General features: G+C 42.0%; 1 pseudogene; it reads left to right on the plus strand.

Moving 5' to 3' along the window:
• Positions 1–2,621: 2,621 nt before the first annotated feature.
• On the plus strand, positions 2,622–12,634 carry LOC121871593 (annotated as a pseudogene).
• The last annotated feature ends 4,721 nt before the right edge of the window (positions 12,635–17,355 follow it).

Genomic DNA, 17,355 nt, shown 5'->3' on the forward strand with positions numbered 1-17,355 from the left:
ATCGGTACTGCTTCGTTCGGTTACGTATTGCTGTCACTGATAATGACTATGAGGCAACAGTGCTGAATGCCGCATAGATCTGCGGCTCCTTCTAACTCGGCTTCGGTAGCCACTTTTATATTAGGATATTTAATATTAGGTGTAGCTGTTTGGGAGGGATTGGAGGCTACGTTTTTTGTTGTAAGTGAAAAAATAGTAGTAGTATAGTAGTAGTAGTGTTAGCATCATTATTATTCTTGTTATACAGTTATATTATCATTATTATTATTATCGTATTATTATTATTTGTGGTGGTGGTAGTAATAGTATATCATTAATCTTAGTGTTTTATTCATTTACCTATCAGTATCATCTTCATCATCACCATCATCATCATCATCCATCACATCATCATCATCATCATCATCATCACTCATCACCGTATTGTTCCTCCCCTCAATTTGCTGTACAGAGCGCCAGAACTGTTAAGGACTCTCCTCGCCTCCTGGAGGGACCCAGAAAGGCGGACGTGTACTCCTTCGCCATCGTCCTATACAGGTATCCTTCTGCTGTCATCTTATAAGTATCCTTCCTCTATCATCTATATCAGATATCCTTTCCATTGATCATCCTGTAGGAATCCTTTGCTGTCATCCCACGTTAAAACCATTTTCGCTTATCATGATGTTATTAAAATCATCACCACAGTTCTGAAACCAAAATATATAATTCACAAAAATACTGAGAAGGATGATTAATTTTTTTTTTGGGGGGTGACTAAATGTTTAATTATGTATATTTGCCTGAATATGTCTCCAGTTACCATAATTGTGGCCAATTCTTTTGGTCTCCTCATTTGTATTGTTTTCATCCTTCTCTGAAACTTTCATCCATTTCTCACCTTTCTAACTTTTTCCACATATAATTTTCCATGCTTGTCAGTTTTTACGCTTATAATTTTTCCCACAAATGTATTTTTCCCGCCCATAATTTGGCCCTCCTCCTCCTGCAGGTACACGGGCTTCTACAGTTTTCAGGGCACCACAGGCAAGTCTGTGTCTATCATTCGTCAGGTGATGGATGGACCTCCACCCAGGCTCACCCCCTTCAAGGCAGGTGTTTGTGTCGTGTGTGTGTGTGTGTGTGTGTGTGTGTGTGTGTGTGTGTGTGTGTGCTGGCAAAGAGAGCAGAAGAGAGATAAGTAAGAGAGTGAGAAAGGAGAAAAGAAAAGAGATGAGAGACAGGAATGATTTTAACATGTGTGTGTGTGTGTGTGTGTGTGTGTGGCGACCGCCCTACTGCATATAGAATTCTCACAGAGGGAAAAGTGTTCTCTCTCTCTCTCTCTCTCTCTCTCTCTCTCTCTCTCTCTCTCTCTCTCTCTCTCTCTCTCTCTCTCTCTCTCTCTCTCTCTCTCTCTCGTCTTCCTTGCAACTCTAAAAATATATGATAAAAATATGACAGTGAATATAAATCGGAAAAAATAATATCAATCACATATTCAATCAATAAGGTGTCAGTTACAGGTTCTGAGGGTTGGCGACCTGGCCTCTCACCCAAAATATTTTCACACTGTATTTTAAATGTCCATGACATCAGGTCAATAACTTTCAGTACATACAGGGTATTCATTTTAACTCAGCCTTCCCCTGGTCTTCCCTACCCCTTGATAATATTAAAGTTAAGAAAATACTATATTGGTAGAAATAGCCAATTATAATAATAGTAATAATAACCGTAATAATAATAATAATAATAATAATAATAATAATAAAGCCTGAGCAAGTAGGAAATAATAATAACAAAATAAATGGTAAATATAACAACATTGACAATAACAACAAATATATTATAGATAACAACAAAAACACCGAGCAAATAACAATAATAACAATAACAATAGGTTGAGACAACAACAATAACAGTAACACTAACTAAAAAACTAAACACAATAATAATAGATAACCTAAAGCTAACTAACAACACCTGTAGGGAGATAGGGCATCAAGTGAAACTGTCTCATATCTCAATACCCTCCTCTTTCATTACTTCTAGGAATCGTTTGGCAGGCTATTCTTCGTAGGGCCAAAGTGGAATGTTATAAAAAGAAAAGACCGCTGTCTATTGCTCTTCTTCTAATTTAATCATACAATTCATCAACCAAAAACAAATGTAATAACTACTTGCACTCCTCTTTCATCTCTTCTTCCGACCTGATAACTCTACGCGGCCAACTCTCCTTGATAAAGCCAATCTCTTTGTACCTTATTCTCCTTAGACGATTCCCAACTCTATCCTCCTACTCTGGTCCTTCTACCTTTGCACTTTCACCATCTCCCTCGTAGGGTTGTTGGTGTGTTATCCAGGTTGGATGTGACTAAGGCGCATGTACCGGAGAATACCCCCTCGTGTTCTGGCAGGAGTGAGCTGAAATTCTAGCCCTGTGCTTGCTCGCCTCTTTCACCTTTGCCTCAAATCCAAACTTTTCCTTCCTCTTGAAGCAGGCCTCAGTTTAGCACCTTCCCGAACATGGGTGTCATTCCAATCCTCTAACTATCACCCCATTGCTCTACTTCATCCCTCTCTAAGATTTTGGAAACTATCTTAAACTCTCATTTTTCTTCACCTTGAACGTTTTGAAGGCGAGATCTGCTGGTGATCTGCTCCTCCTACCCATCTTTGGTCATCCTCTCTTGGGATTATGGGGACTCGTCGTGGTCCTCGACATTCTCCAAAGCATTTGACAGGGTATGACACAAGTCTTTGCTTTTCTAAACTTCCTCTTATGGTTTCTCTCACGTTCATAATTTCTAGCTTCTAAGAACCGATCCATTGCACTTGCTGTCGGATCTCTCTTTATCTTTCTCTACCAATATTGGTGTCCCAGAGGGTTCTGTTCTTTCACCTACTCTTTTCCTTCTTTGTATGAATGATTTACTTCTCTTTTCACATTTTTCTTTCTCCTAATTCCAAAACTAGATCTGTTTCTAGAGCTGATGTGGTTTTTCTATCAATAGGCAAAACTTGGTTAAATTCAAAGTAATAAAACACAGTATTTACCAATTACACTTTCCAAAACAGAAGATTCCTATAATCATATTTCAGGTCATGCCATTCTTAGGTCTAAAATTATATGCTAGGTCTCACCATTTCCCTTCTTCTCCTTGGAAGCCACACATCTAACATTGGTAAGTTGCCTCCTGAAAGCTGGGAATGCTGTACAGATTGCTTAGTTACTTCCTCCTGAGCAGTTGCTTTGGGTTTATAAAGGATTCAATCGTCTAACTTAGAGTATTGCTCTCATATCTGGGGTGGCTCTTCTTCTGTCCATCTGTTTTGATAGGGTGGAATCAAAATTCTGTCCAGTTAACTCTCCTTTTAGTTGATAATCTTTCTTCCGTTTCTCTTCGCTGCAATGTTGCTTCACTCTCTTTAACGGGTAATGTTCGGTGGATTTGGCATCCTGTGTACTGCAGGCAAGGCCGTCTGCTCGTCTTGCCCGCGGTGCCACTGTTTCTCTGTGGATGTCGGTCACACTAGAATAACCCGTTATAGTACCTCCTTCTTTCCTCACACAGCCAAACTGTGGAATGCTCTGCCTTCTTCTATTTCCATACTCTTACAATCTGTGCATAAAAAGGTTTTCCGGCATCTTCGTGGTGTAGATTAATATAGACCTTTTTCTTCTATTTTTTTACTCTTACTTTTTCTTCAGGCCGTTGTGGGTCGATAACCTGTGGCCGGGTGGGCTATTATTCCCCGTAAAAACTAGAAATAATACAATAATAATAGACAAAGAAAAAACTAACCTAACCTAACCGGTGCCAATAACAAATTTAATAAGAATCCTAAACTAACTACGAACTTGTTTACATCCGAGGCGTTAGTCTTGGCTGAGAATGGGGACCTGACTTTAGTTGGAGTTAGAGCAGTCTAGTGCGGTGCCGGCCACTACTCCTTACAGGTCTGTCAGGCATATGGCAACTTTCTTTTCCTTCATTGGCATGAGGTGAGGTGAGAGAGTGGAGAAATGAGAGAGAGAGAGAGAGAGAGAGGGAGGAGATAGAGAATGAACAGGAAAAAGTGTAAAGGGAAAACAAAGAGACATAGACGTAGTGAAAAATGGAGACGAAAGAAACAAGACAAAGGAGAATAAGTATGTAGGAGAGGGCAAATGGAAATAATAGAATGGGAGAGAAATAACTAGAGAGACAGGTACAGGTAACAAGGCTCTATTGTATACCTGAGAAAGTTGTTTGTTTGTATAGAATAAACAAAAAGACCAGAGGCTTTGTTTGGTGGTGGAGCCTCAACCAGAAGGTGTGAAGGAATGTGAAGCTCTTTGTGTGTGTGTGTGTGTGTGTGTGTGTGTGTGTGTGTGTGTACTCTTATCTATATATCTTTTTTTTTTTTTTTTCTCTCTCTCTCTCTCTCTCTCTCTCTCTCGTATACCACAATCAGATGAGCGGCGTCAAAAGAATATTTTATATTTACAGGCTAAAGCAGCTTATCTCGTTCACTGTAATGGTTAAGTCTTTTTCAGCTGGAAGGAAAATGGTTAGTGTTTGTACATTTTCTTTGGGGCGTCGCCATTTGTTGTTGTAAGCTATTTTCCGTCTCGCTTTTCCTTTATTCCTATTTAAGATGGTTTGTGGGTGGTGTGTGTGTGTGTGTGTGTGTGTGTGTGTGGGTGTGTGTGTGTGTGTGTGTGTGTGTGTGTGTGTGTGTGTGTGTGTGTGTGTGTGTGTGTGTGTGTGTGTGTGTGCAAATCAGGAGTATTGATGAATATAAAAAGGCATTATGGTATTTAAACTCTCACTCTGTCTCCATGAACTATATATAATGTCTCGATGTCTCTATTTATATCTCACTGTATTTTCATATGTCTCCATGTTCTCTCTATATCTAGAGTCTCTCTTTGTCTCCTGCATACTCTCTGATATCGGCAAAATCTTCGTATGTCTTGTTTTTTTTTTTTTTTTTTTTTTTTTTCTCTCTCTCTCAGTATCCCAGAGTCCTCCCCTTATCTCCATACCTGCGTCTCAATGGGTTATCTCTCTGTCTCTCAATATCCAAACAATTTCAACACAACACGTCCCTATTTTCTTTATCTCTTCTGTCACCCTTGTCTCTCTATATTATGTCTCCCATCAGGCCAGCGCTGGGTACCTGGAGACGTGCCTGGACTGTTAATAGGGTGGTGCTGGCAGTGTTGGTCTGAGACCTGAGGAACGCCCCGATTTCAGGTCCGTCGCACGAAACTTGTGTGCGTAAGGATGTGAGTGTGGCCAGATGTACTTGTATCTTGTGTGTTGACTTACGGCTCCTACCTGATGATTAAATAACTAACCTAACCTAACCTGGGGTGTATAATCTTCACGGGATCAAGATTGTTTTGGTGTGTAATCTTTGTAGGAGCTAAAGGAGAAATAAAATTCATCGATTTAGATTTATTTTTCCCTGTCGATTGTTTGCTTTTTGTGTTGGTGGTTGGAGAATGAATACCCTCTTGGTTTTTCTCCTCAGGGCCCAACATTTTTCGACAACATGTTGGCGATGATGGAGAAATACGCCAACAATCTCGAGGCGTTGGTGGATGGAAGAACCGACAGTTAATTGAGGAAGAAAAAAAACAGGTAAGTGGGAGGAAGAAAATGGAGAGGAAGAGGAGAATAAGAAGAAGGCAGGTTAAGTGGTAGGAAAGGGGAGGAGAATAAAGAAGAAGAAAAGTTAGAGTGGGAGAGAAAGGAAGAAAAGGAGGTGGAGAAATAGAATAAACAGAGAGTTGTGATTATCTCAGAACTCTTAAGTCTGTGCATGGGGTGCATCTGAGCTCAATAAGCGTCTGGACCCAAATAAAGTGTAAGTGGCGTCCCCAGAGTGAAGGAGTTATAGGACATTTCTTATTCTCAGGTCTATCTTCTATCTGTCTGTCTGTCTGTTCTTTTCGTCTGTAACTTTCATTGGGTTATTCATATATATATATATATATATATATATATTATATATATATCTCTCTCTCTCTCACAGACACTGGTCCTTGATTAGAGTTAGAGTATTTAAACTTCAGTATTAAATGGGCCAGTGCTGATGATTTGGTTCGTGGCCGCTTGGGACTGAGCCATGGGACTGGGGTTAAGACGGGCGGGGCCTATTAAGACTGAGATATACTAAGCTGGGGTCTATGGGACTAGGGTCTACTAGGACTGGGGTCTCGTGGGACTAGGGTCTACTAGGACTAGGGTCTACTAGGACTGGGGTCTACTGGGACTGGGGTCTCTAGGACTGGGATCTACTAGGACTGGGGTCTGGGACTGGGTCTGGGACTGGGGTCTGCCTGGGTTGGGCTGCTGGGACTGGGATCTACTAGGCTAGGGTCTACTGGGACTAGGGTCTACTAGGACTGGTCTACTAGGACTGGGGGTCTACTAGGACTGGGGTCTCACTAGGACTGGGGTCTACTAGGACTGGGGTCTGCTGGGACGGGTCTACCTGGGACTGGGTCTACTAGGACTGGGGCTCTGCCTGAGGCTGGGGTCTACTAGGACTGGGGTCTACTAGGACTGGGGTCTACGGACGGGTCTACTGGGACTAGGTCTACTGGGACTAGGGTCTACTAGGACTGGGTCTACTGGGACTGGGGTCTGGGACTGGGGTCTGGGACGGGTCTGCGGACTAGGGTCTACTAGACTGGGGTCTGTGGGACTAGGGTCTACTGGGACTAGGGTCTACTAGGACTCGGGTCTACTGGGACTAGGGTCTGCTGGGACTGGGGTCTACTGGGACTGGGGTCTACTAGGACTGGGGTCTACTGGACTGGGGTCTACTAGGACGGACCTACTGGGGTCTACTGGGACTGGGTCTACTAAGGACTGGGGTCTACTGGGACTGGGGTCTACTAGGACTGGGGTCTACTAGGACGGGTCTACTGGGACTAGGGGTCTACTAGGACGGGTCTGGGACTGGGGTCATGCTGGATGGGGTCTCACTAGGACTGGGGTACTGGGACGGGTCTACTGGGACTGGGGTCTACTGGGACTAGGGTCTACTAGGACTGGGTCTACTAGGACTGGGGTCTCGCTAGGACTGGGGTCTCTAAGACTGGGGTCTATTGGGACTAGGGTCTGGGGCTGGGGTCTGGACTAGGTCTACTAGGACTGGGGTCTGGGTTGGGGTCTGCTGGGACTGGGGTCTACTGGGACTGGGATCTACTAGGACTGGGGTCTCTAGGACTGGGGTCTACTAGGTTCAGGGTCCTGGGACTGGGGTCTCTGGGACTGGGGTCTACTAGGACTGGGGTCTGCTAGGACTGGGGTCTACTGGGACGGGTCTACTAGGACCAGGGTCTACTAGGACTGGGGTCTGGGACTGGGGTCTACTAGGACTGGGTCTACTAGGACTGGGGTCTGCTAGGACGGGTCTACTAGGGACTGGGTCTACTAGGACTGGGGTCCTGGGACTGGGGTCTACTGGACTGGGGTCTGCTGGGACTGGGGTCTACTAGGACGGGTCTGCTGGGATGGGTCCATTGGACTGGGGTCTCACTGGGACTGGTCTACTAGGACTGGGGTCTACTAGGACTGGGGTCTACTAGGACGGGTCTACTGGGACTAGGGTCTCTAGGACTGGGGTCTACTAGGACTGGGGTCTAGGACTGGGTCTACTAGGACTGGGGTCTGGGACTGGGGTCTACTAGGACTGGGGTCTACTAGGACTGAGGCCTTTGACGGGTATTAGTGTTTTTTATCTTTTATACTGAGGCTAAATCTAGTCATCTTCCATTATCTCAGGAGGTTACCACCATCTCTCTACATCTCTCAGTATCTCTCTTAAGACCCTCAGTATATCTCTCTCTCACCATCTCTTCTCCTTCTCTACCAACTCTCACCATCTCTCTCAAGGCCCCAACTGCCTATCAACATCTCTCACCGTCTCTCACTATCTCTCCAGAGGCCTCCTGTACGAGATGCTGCCGAGATACGTGGCAGGAGCAGCTCAAGCGGGGACGATGGTGAAGCTGAGAACTTTGACTGTGTGACCATTTACTTCATGATATTGTGGCTTTACTGAAATGTCTGCTGGGTCGGCACCCCTTCAGGTAGTGCTCTCTCTCTCTCTCTCTCTCTCTCTCTCTCTCTCTCTCTCTCTCTCTCTCTCTCTCTCTCTCTCTCTCTCTCTCTCTCTCTCTCTCTCTCTCTCTCTCTCTCTCTCTCTCTCTCTTTCTCTCTCTCTCTTTCTCTCTCTCTCTCTCTCTCTCTCTCTCTCTCTCTCTCTCTCTCTCTCTCTCTCTCTCTCTCTCTCTCTCTCTCTCTCTCTCTCATACACCTTTCCCAAACTCACTCTCACTCCTCCACGCTCCCCACACTTTCTCACACTCTCACGCTCTCACACACTCTCACACACTCTTCTCCTCTCTTTCTCTCACCTACAGGTCGTGGACTTCCTCAACGACCTGTACACCTGTTCACTCCATCATCGGTAATTGTAGTCTACAAGGTGGAGACCATTGGTGACGCCTACATGGTGGTGAGTACCTGTGTGTGTGTGTGTGTGTGTGTGTGTGTGTGTGTGTGTGTGTGTGTGTGTGTGTGACAGACAGGCAGGGACAGGCAGAGATGACTGCCAAGAGTCTTTAGTCACAACTCTGCACATGGGCGGCACAGATAAGATGATCGTTTATGCACTGGGATCTAGGCAGTGCAATCCGGTCATGTCTGTGCGATTGAGCAGCCCTTTCGAGCTGCTCTCACCCATGGGGAGGTTAGAAAAGGTGCCCTAAACATAGCCTGTCTAAAAAACTAACCTGACTGGAAACTGCAGTAAGGTCATCTTTATGCGGACAAAATCATGACCAGAGATCAAAGCAAAAAAAACAATACAACCTCTTATGATCGCTGTATGGAATGTCAGGCCCCTACTGGATACTGGCACAAATGAGCGTCCTGAAAGAAGAACTGCCTTGTGGCAAAAGAGCTGGCTAGGTATAACATCGACATTCCAACCAATAGTGAGTCCCGCTCCCAGACGAGGTCGACTCACTGAACGGGGGGTCCACTATACCTTCTTCTGGAAGGATAAGGCTGCTATTCGCCAATCCATCCTACATAGGCTAACTGAAATGCCTCATGACGCTTCGGTCCCACTGAATCACTCACGTCATGCCTTTTCATCGAGGATGACATCAAGGAGGCCTTTTAACGCCGTCCTCGACAGAGTGCTAACCTCTATCCCCAGAGAACATAAGGTTGTGCTCATGGTGACTTCAATGCAAGAATTGGCAGAGATGCTGACATGTGGCAGGGAACCATAGAGAAACGGAATAGGCAAGTATAATGCCAACAGCCTACTCCTCCTCAGCAAGTGTGCTGCACAACCTCACTATCACCAATACCTTTGTTTTAGGCAGGCCGACGAGTTCAAGGGTTCGTGGCATAGAGACAAGATCATCGTCTCATCAGCTCCAAATTCGCCTTCACGTTGCCCCAAAACGGTGAGCGGACGGCAACAAGCCTCTAGAAGCGGTTTTAAAACCTAGTGTGTGTGTGTGTGTGTGTGTGTGTGTGTGTGTGTGTGTGTGTGTGTGTGTGTGTGTGTGTGTGTGTGTGTGTGTGTGTGTGTGTGTGTGTGTGTGTGTGTGTGTGTGTGTGTGTGTGTGTGTGTGTGTTTAGTTGCAAATCATTATTTCTATTTTCCTCATTGGTATCATTATTGCTATCTTTGTCATCATCTACCATCATCATCATCATCATCATCATCATCATCATCATCATCATCATCATCACCATCATCACCATCACCATCACCATCATCCTCCTCTTCTTCATCGTCAGCCACTTTTTCTCCTTCATATTCCTGCCGTCTTCTTCTCCCTCTTCTTCCCTCACCTGACACTGTTCTCTGCCACCGTCTGACACTGTTCTCTGCCACCATCTGACACTGTTCTCTGCCACCGTCTGACACTGTTCTCTGCCACCATCTGACACTGTTTTCTCTGCCACCGTCTGACACTGTTCTCTGCCACCATCTGACACTGTTCTCTGCCACCGTTACACTGTTCTCTGCCACCGTCTGACACTGTTCTCTGCCACCATCTGCACTGTTCTCTGCCACCACCTGACACTGTTCTCTGCCACCACCTGACACTGTTCTCTGCCACACCTTTACTCTATTTCCCCTCACCCTCAAGTTATCGTCATGTTGTTTTCACGCTTTTGGTAATATGGTCTCATTTCCTCTCTCTCTCTCTCTCCTCTTGTTTCTTCTTCTCCCCTTTCTTTACTCTCATTTCCTTCATCCTTTCCTTCATCTCCTCATTCTTTGTCTTATGTTTCCCATCACTCCCTTCCTCCTGCCCATCAGATGAACCAGGTACCCATCAGCTGAGCCGCCTACCCATCAGATAAACCAACAATCCATCAGAAAAGAGAACGACCTATGATACCTTGTAATTTTCACCCCATCAGGTTTTATTCCATCACTCACCCCTCATGCCCATCAGGTGAGCGGACTGCCCATCAGGAACGAGGACCAGCACGCGGGAGAGGTTGCTTCCATGTCTCTTCATCTCTGGACGCCATCAGGGAGGTTTAAGATCCGACACAGGCCAGTGATACTCTCAAGCGCATCGGTCTCCATTCTGGTGAGTCCCCGTTTGTGTGAGTCATTATGGTGAGTCCCTGCTTGTGTGAGTCATTATGGTGAGTCCCCCGTTTATTTGAGTCATTATGGTGGAGTCATTCTGGTGAGTCCCTGCTTGTGTGAGTCATTATGGTGAGTCCCCGCTTGTGTGAGTCATTATGGTGAGTCCCTTGTGTGTGAGTCATTATGGTGAGTCATTCTCATGAGTCCCCGCTTGTGTTGATATTATAGTGTGTTCAGCTTAGAGTCTTTTCAGCGCGTAGACAGACAGCGTACAGACAGACAGACAGACAGACAGACAGACGAACAGAGATTGATAGATAGATAGATAGATAGATAGATGAATAGATGGATAGATAGATGAATGGTTTATTGACCACAAACTTTCTTAATTATCTCACTTCCTGTTCCGGTTGTATAGTTTACGGGTGAAGCTTCATCTATAGCCACACGGAACAAATATCTAACAACACCTTTCTCGCTTGACTTTCATCAGTATTTCTCTTTGTCTTGTCCTGTAATATTGCAAGAGTTGAGTTCTGTGTGACACTACCTCAGTAAGTTTGTTTTTAGGGCGATTTCTCTTACTCACGCAGGGTATCTAACCTTTTCTCACTGTGCCCCGACAAGATATGATAGCCTCCGTTGCCTTATTTACAGCTGGATATGAGATTTTTAATATTTTTCTATTTAATTAATATCAGTAGTACAGTACCAGTAGCTACAGTAACAGCATAAAACAGAACGCTGCCTCACAGAAAACACTACGAAAGGTTCAAGTCATGGATATGTGAAAAATAAAACCTCTGTTTTGTCGCAGTAAATGCAGTGGAATTATAATCTCGAAAATAAACTCAACTCGACAACAACTCACGTTATCAAAACTAGGGACGAGTGCAATGTGCATGCGCGTAAACTACACAAATGCAAAGGAATAGTCAAAAGTTAATTAAAAACTCCATTTTTTTTGATTTGGGGTATCCATGGTTGAGTCACAGTCAAGGTACAGGTCATTTTTCCACATGTAGCCGAGAATAGGCTGTGTCGATTTGATGCTGAATAGCGTTGAAAAACCATCTTCGCGGAAATAGGTACACGGGGAATGACAGAGGCACCCGGATGTATTTTGTTGATATCAGGAATATTGCAAAAACTCCGTCAGATCTTCTCTTCAGATATGTTTTTGCAAAATGAATCCTTTCGGAGCTCAGAATTCATTTACATTGTTCCGGTGTTTCTCCACACGAAGGTTGACAGAAAAGGATCCCTCATTATTTTGGCTCATCGTCTACATATGAACAAAATGTCGCTTTTCAGTACAAGATCAGGCCACACTAACGCTGTGCTAGTATACTGTACTCTTCAACTTTTATTTAAATTTCATTATTGATTAGTATCATTAGCTCTGGCACTCTACTATGAGGATCATTTTATTATTAACTCACATGGTTCAAATAACTTTCGTGTCCCCCTGTATGATACTGCCACCACCTGTATGATACTGCCGCCACCTGTATGATACTGCCACCACCTGTATGATACTGCCACCACCTGTATGATACTCCACCACCTGTATGATACTGTCACCTGTATGATAATGTCACCACCTGGGAATAGCTCCACAGGCAGTTTAGGCCTACAGCTATCGGGGAGTGGGTCTAGCACGTTTTGAAAGATACAGCAGTCAGGGAAAAATCCTATCACTCCTCCGAGTCCCATCCATGAACCCTGAAACTTGTGAACCTGTGAACCCGAAGCAGTAGACAGTGATGTATTATTCTATTCATAAATGCTTCGGGTTCACGAGTCTGAATCAGGGTTCGTAGAGTTAGCAGAAGTATAGCGACAGAACTTTTGACCGTGATAGTCCCGCCGTCGAGTATCACACTGTGTACCACTTCTTCCTGGCTCTCCTCCCAGGCCGGTGTGTGCTGGCGTGGTTGGTCTCAAGATGCCTCGCTATTGTCTCTTCGGCGATACTGTCAACACTGCCTCGCGTATGGAGTCGACGTTGGAAGTGAGCTACTTTAATACAGCTAGCAAGTCGTTCCTCTCTCTCTCTCTCTCTCTCCTCCCTCCAAGTATGTTTCTAAATCTTTGTATTTCTTTCAGTTCATCATTAATCAATACATTGTTATATAATTAGTTGTGTTTATGATATTTTAGACATGTTTAACTTGGATTTGGGGTGTTTGGTGTGTTTTTTGTTTTCTCTAAAACGTTGGTCTATGTTATGAAAATAAAATACTACAAAATCCTTATATTTCTTTTCTTTTTTTTATTCTCAATTTTACCACTAGGAAATATTAAAGGTAATCTGGTTATATTAAATGAAGTTGCATTATAAAGAAAGTAACCCCTAACCTATTTGCTTGCTAATATTTAATTGCTTGTAGTATCTATCCTTGGCGAGGATTAAGTGTATAAATGGAACTTCAGGGTTGACTAAGGTGATATAGTAAAGATACTTAACATGGTAGCAAAAGAATGGAGGACTATATCGGATCAAGAGTGAAGATTTGGGAAAATTAGATTTGGTCTGAAGAAGGGAAGCAGTTGGTGTGGAAATAAGAGTTGTGTTGAGTGGAACAAATTACTCAACAGAAGTTATTTTCTGGAACAATCTTTTCCTCAGTATTCTAGTAAGTGACTTATAATATTAGGTTCAGGTTTCATCTCTAAATTGCCGATTTCTGGTCTTGGGTCGGTTATCAGCATTTCAAACTGAGGAGGCTGTAGACTTGAGGTGCAGGAGCTGTGATCACATGCCAAGTACTGGCCACTGACACTGATTACAGGAATATAACCAGTGATATGGGATTATGGAATTGTGAGATTATATTCTGTGTTGGAACCTAAACCTTAACTGCCTGATTATTAAGCCGTATTGCAAATTGAGCAATAATAATCTGACATTATTTGCTTATTGTACATATTTATCTAAATGTTGGTTGTATTTTTGTTGTAAACCTGGAGATTGGTACTAGTGTGTGTGTGTGTGTGTGTGTGTGTGTGTGTGTGTGTGTGTGTGTGTGTGTGTGTGTGTGGGTTGACGCCTATGCATAAGGAAATATTGACAGTTGTGGAAATGTAGCAGATGCAGTGATCGCTTCTGGTCAGTGTGATGACAGCTAAGATTCATTATTTGCACACACACACACACACACACACACACACACATGATGCCACGATGTTATTTTGTGTTTGTAATCTATAAAGTCCTGTATTGTCATTATCATGCGTCTAGAATGCTTGGCTATGTTTAATTTGCTTGTTGTATTTTTAAATAAATAGTGCATTTTTCCAGGCAAAAATTCATTACTTTTTCTTATATTTTTTTGCGGCTTTTCATCTGTGATTTTTTTCTTAATTTTTCTTTGAATTTCCTGTAACTTTTTATTTTCTTACTTTGTATTTTTCTGTATTTTGTTCCCTGGACTTTTTGTCATTCAGTAATTCTCCATGATGAGCTACAGTAAACTGCTTTAAGATGAGAATGAGTTCCAAACAATATCTTGGAAGGGTTTATGGGTGAGGACCCCAAACGCAGTGCAGGTATGGGATGATTGATGGTCCACCTGCCAACACCTGCCTAGCTGCTATAGGACTCCTTGGAGATATATGACCATTTTCATTTTTCAGGTCTTGACGATACTCAATAATATTTTTTTTTTTTCAGTTGTATGTATGAAAGGCTAATGAACCTTTTAGTAAATTATATTAATATTAGACACTAGCTTATTTCAATTTGTAATGTAGTACCTTCACATAATTTTTTAATGTTCTGTAACCTAGCTTAATCCTAACCTAACCCTCGGGTAGTGTAGAATCATGTCAAATAAGCTGGGTTTCAATCTTCCTGATACTATTTAGACTCAAGATCTGAATATTATGGCACTTTATTCTCCCTGTTATCATAGTGGTATCAACAGAATATGAGGATAACAACATTAATACGCAAATGCAAATGTATTTATTATCAACAGTAATTATAAATAAATCAAATTATATGTTTTACTAATTAGGCAGACAGATTAGCAACGATGACAACACGCAGCAGTATCATAATACCCAATCGTTAATTAATTATGCTGATGTATTGTTTAGCATCATTGTGTATTAATTAACCATCAATGATATTTAACTCAATCTCGCGCGCAGCTCTAGGGGTTCTTGTCTGGTTCCTAATGTATGCAAATAATTGCATGACGTAGAATGGAAGATTCAGCGAGCCTGTTAACCCGTGCTATAGTGGGCAGCCCCAACCCTATCGCCTGCATTGTATACCCATCCAACCTATGTTTGTGTTTTCACCCAGTGTGTTCGAGTTAATGATGATGCTTGGTAACTTGTCCTATCCATCCACTACTCTATTTCCGAAACCAATGTTACCTATCTCAGCCCAAATTTCGAAACCATTACATAATTCGTTCTGGTTGCATATAGTGAGTACTCTTTTGTTATATCACTATATCATATCATCTCATTACACTTCCATCTACTTTGCCATCGCATGTCTCTCGAGGGAGTGTAAATCCAGATGCTTGAATCTGTCTCTGTACTAAGGTCTTTAATGCCGATTATTTGCCATCTTTGAATGCTTTGCGGATTCAATATTCATTCTGTATTACGGTGATTGCAACCACAATTTGCTTAATCCAAGTGAGATCTCACATGAAATATAGGGTTTAAGAATCAACTCGCTTGTCTTGTAATCACTCAGGCGAACCCATGCACCTTGAAAGTGTTACAACAATCCTAGAGTCTCTTTTTTGCATCAATTTCATTTACAGCACGGCTGACCTTGTTAAAGTTAATACTGAAATGCCACTGAGAAAACTGACACAGGAATAAAAAGTACAACTGCCATACACTATAGGAAAAAATAGTGACGATTCGTCAAATTAGACAAAAAAGTATATTTTTCCCCTCAAGATTTAGTCCAACAGCTAGACAGCTCCCTCTATAGTCCTGATATCACGTTGATGGGAACACACTCACCAAGCGAAACGGTATAACTATTATACTTCTTAGTAGATGAATTATACATATACAGTACAGTATATATATAGTAGCATTGCTGCTAACAAGATAATATAATTTGACTTCATTAATTTTGAATAATTTTAATTTTTTAAATAAAAAATAATTATAATTTCATAAATCCGCTTTCTGTATTTTCAAGTTATTCTAATTTTGGTCTTTGTATTTTATTTTCCGATAAACTGTATAAAATATGATTTTTTTTGTATATTACCAAAAGGTTTTCTTCATTATACAGCAATTGGTATTATTATTTGGTTTTAGGTAATATCTAGCTATATTTGTGCTTCATTATATTTCCTATTTACTTATCCTATCTCCCATTTATATATTTGTCCTATCTCCCACCAAATTCCACTATCTATTTCCCTGTTTCTGTCTTTAGCCCACTCTATTTTCTTTTTTTTTTGCTCTTGTATTCTTTCTTTATATCTTCTTTTCTATCTCATTTCACATTCACTTATCTATCTTGTTTATTTAGTCTCTTACCACCTCATCCCCCATCACTGTTGTTGTCTTCTAATCTTTCATTATCTCTTGTTATTTTTCCTTATATAACGTTATTTCATTAATTTCCTATCAATCAGTGGATGACGGACACGATTATGATGTGGGTATACTGATTTGAAGCAGAGCTCTGGACAGGGTCCCCATGAAAGACTAATACGAAAAGTGGAGGCTCATGGAATTGAGATATTTTTAAAGTGGATTAGGTTTAAGCTATGCATAGAAAAACGAGTGAGCATTAACGGCATTCAACTGATTGGGGTAACGGGGTCAAGGCGGAAAATTTTAAAGGTCCTTATTTGGACCGTTACTAATATTATATAACGATATAGATATAGACGTAGTGACAGCAACATAAGTAAATTGATGACGACACTAAAATAAAGGGAGAATGAATTGATGAGGACTCCGCAAACTATGAAGATCTAAACGCACCAAAAATTTGGCAGATGAAATTTAATGGGCAAATGTAAAGACTTAGTCTAGGAGATAAATAGAGAAACCAGATATCGGATTGTTTCGGCCATCTTAGCAGAGAAATCCAACTGTGAGAAAGATTTAGAGTAATGATAAGAGAATTTTAAACCAAGACAACAATGTGTATTTGTTTTGAACAAGGCTAATAAAGCATTGGGTTCAAACAAAGGAGCAAGAATATAAGACTAGGTGAGGTCACCCCAGACCATATCTGCTTGTGGAGACCTCACTAAGATGCAGTTCAATTCTGGCCAAGTAGCATCACAGAATGGGCTATAGAATCCTGAAAGCAATCTAGATGAGAATGACAAGACATGAACCCAGCATTAGGAACCTTTGAGTACAGAGGATCACAAAGTGATCTAATTTGGTAAATCAAATTATCCAACCAGGAGCAAACTCGTAAATAATGGTTTTAAATAGACAAAATTAGACGAAAAGAGATAGTAAGCATTGGTTTGAAAAATAGAGTAATGTGGATTTATGAACAAGTTATCAAAATACTTGTCACACCAACACACTGCAGTCTCAACAAAGATTAATTGATATAAGGAGCGAGTAAGTGTCAGTGAACAGGGCTGTTTAGCATGAGTCATAAGGTCCTGCCAGAAGCCCCATTCCATGTTCTATCTTTTATCTCCTATCTTTATTACTTCTATGATCACCACACCCCATTATCTTCAGCACATGTAATTGAACGAAGTACAATGA

Source organism: Homarus americanus, unplaced genomic scaffold, assembly GCF_018991925.1.
Source record: "Homarus americanus isolate GMGI-L3 unplaced genomic scaffold, GMGI_Hamer_2.0 scaffold16771, whole genome shotgun sequence".
In the NCBI taxonomy this organism is placed as follows: domain Eukaryota; kingdom Metazoa; phylum Arthropoda; class Malacostraca; order Decapoda; family Nephropidae; genus Homarus; species Homarus americanus.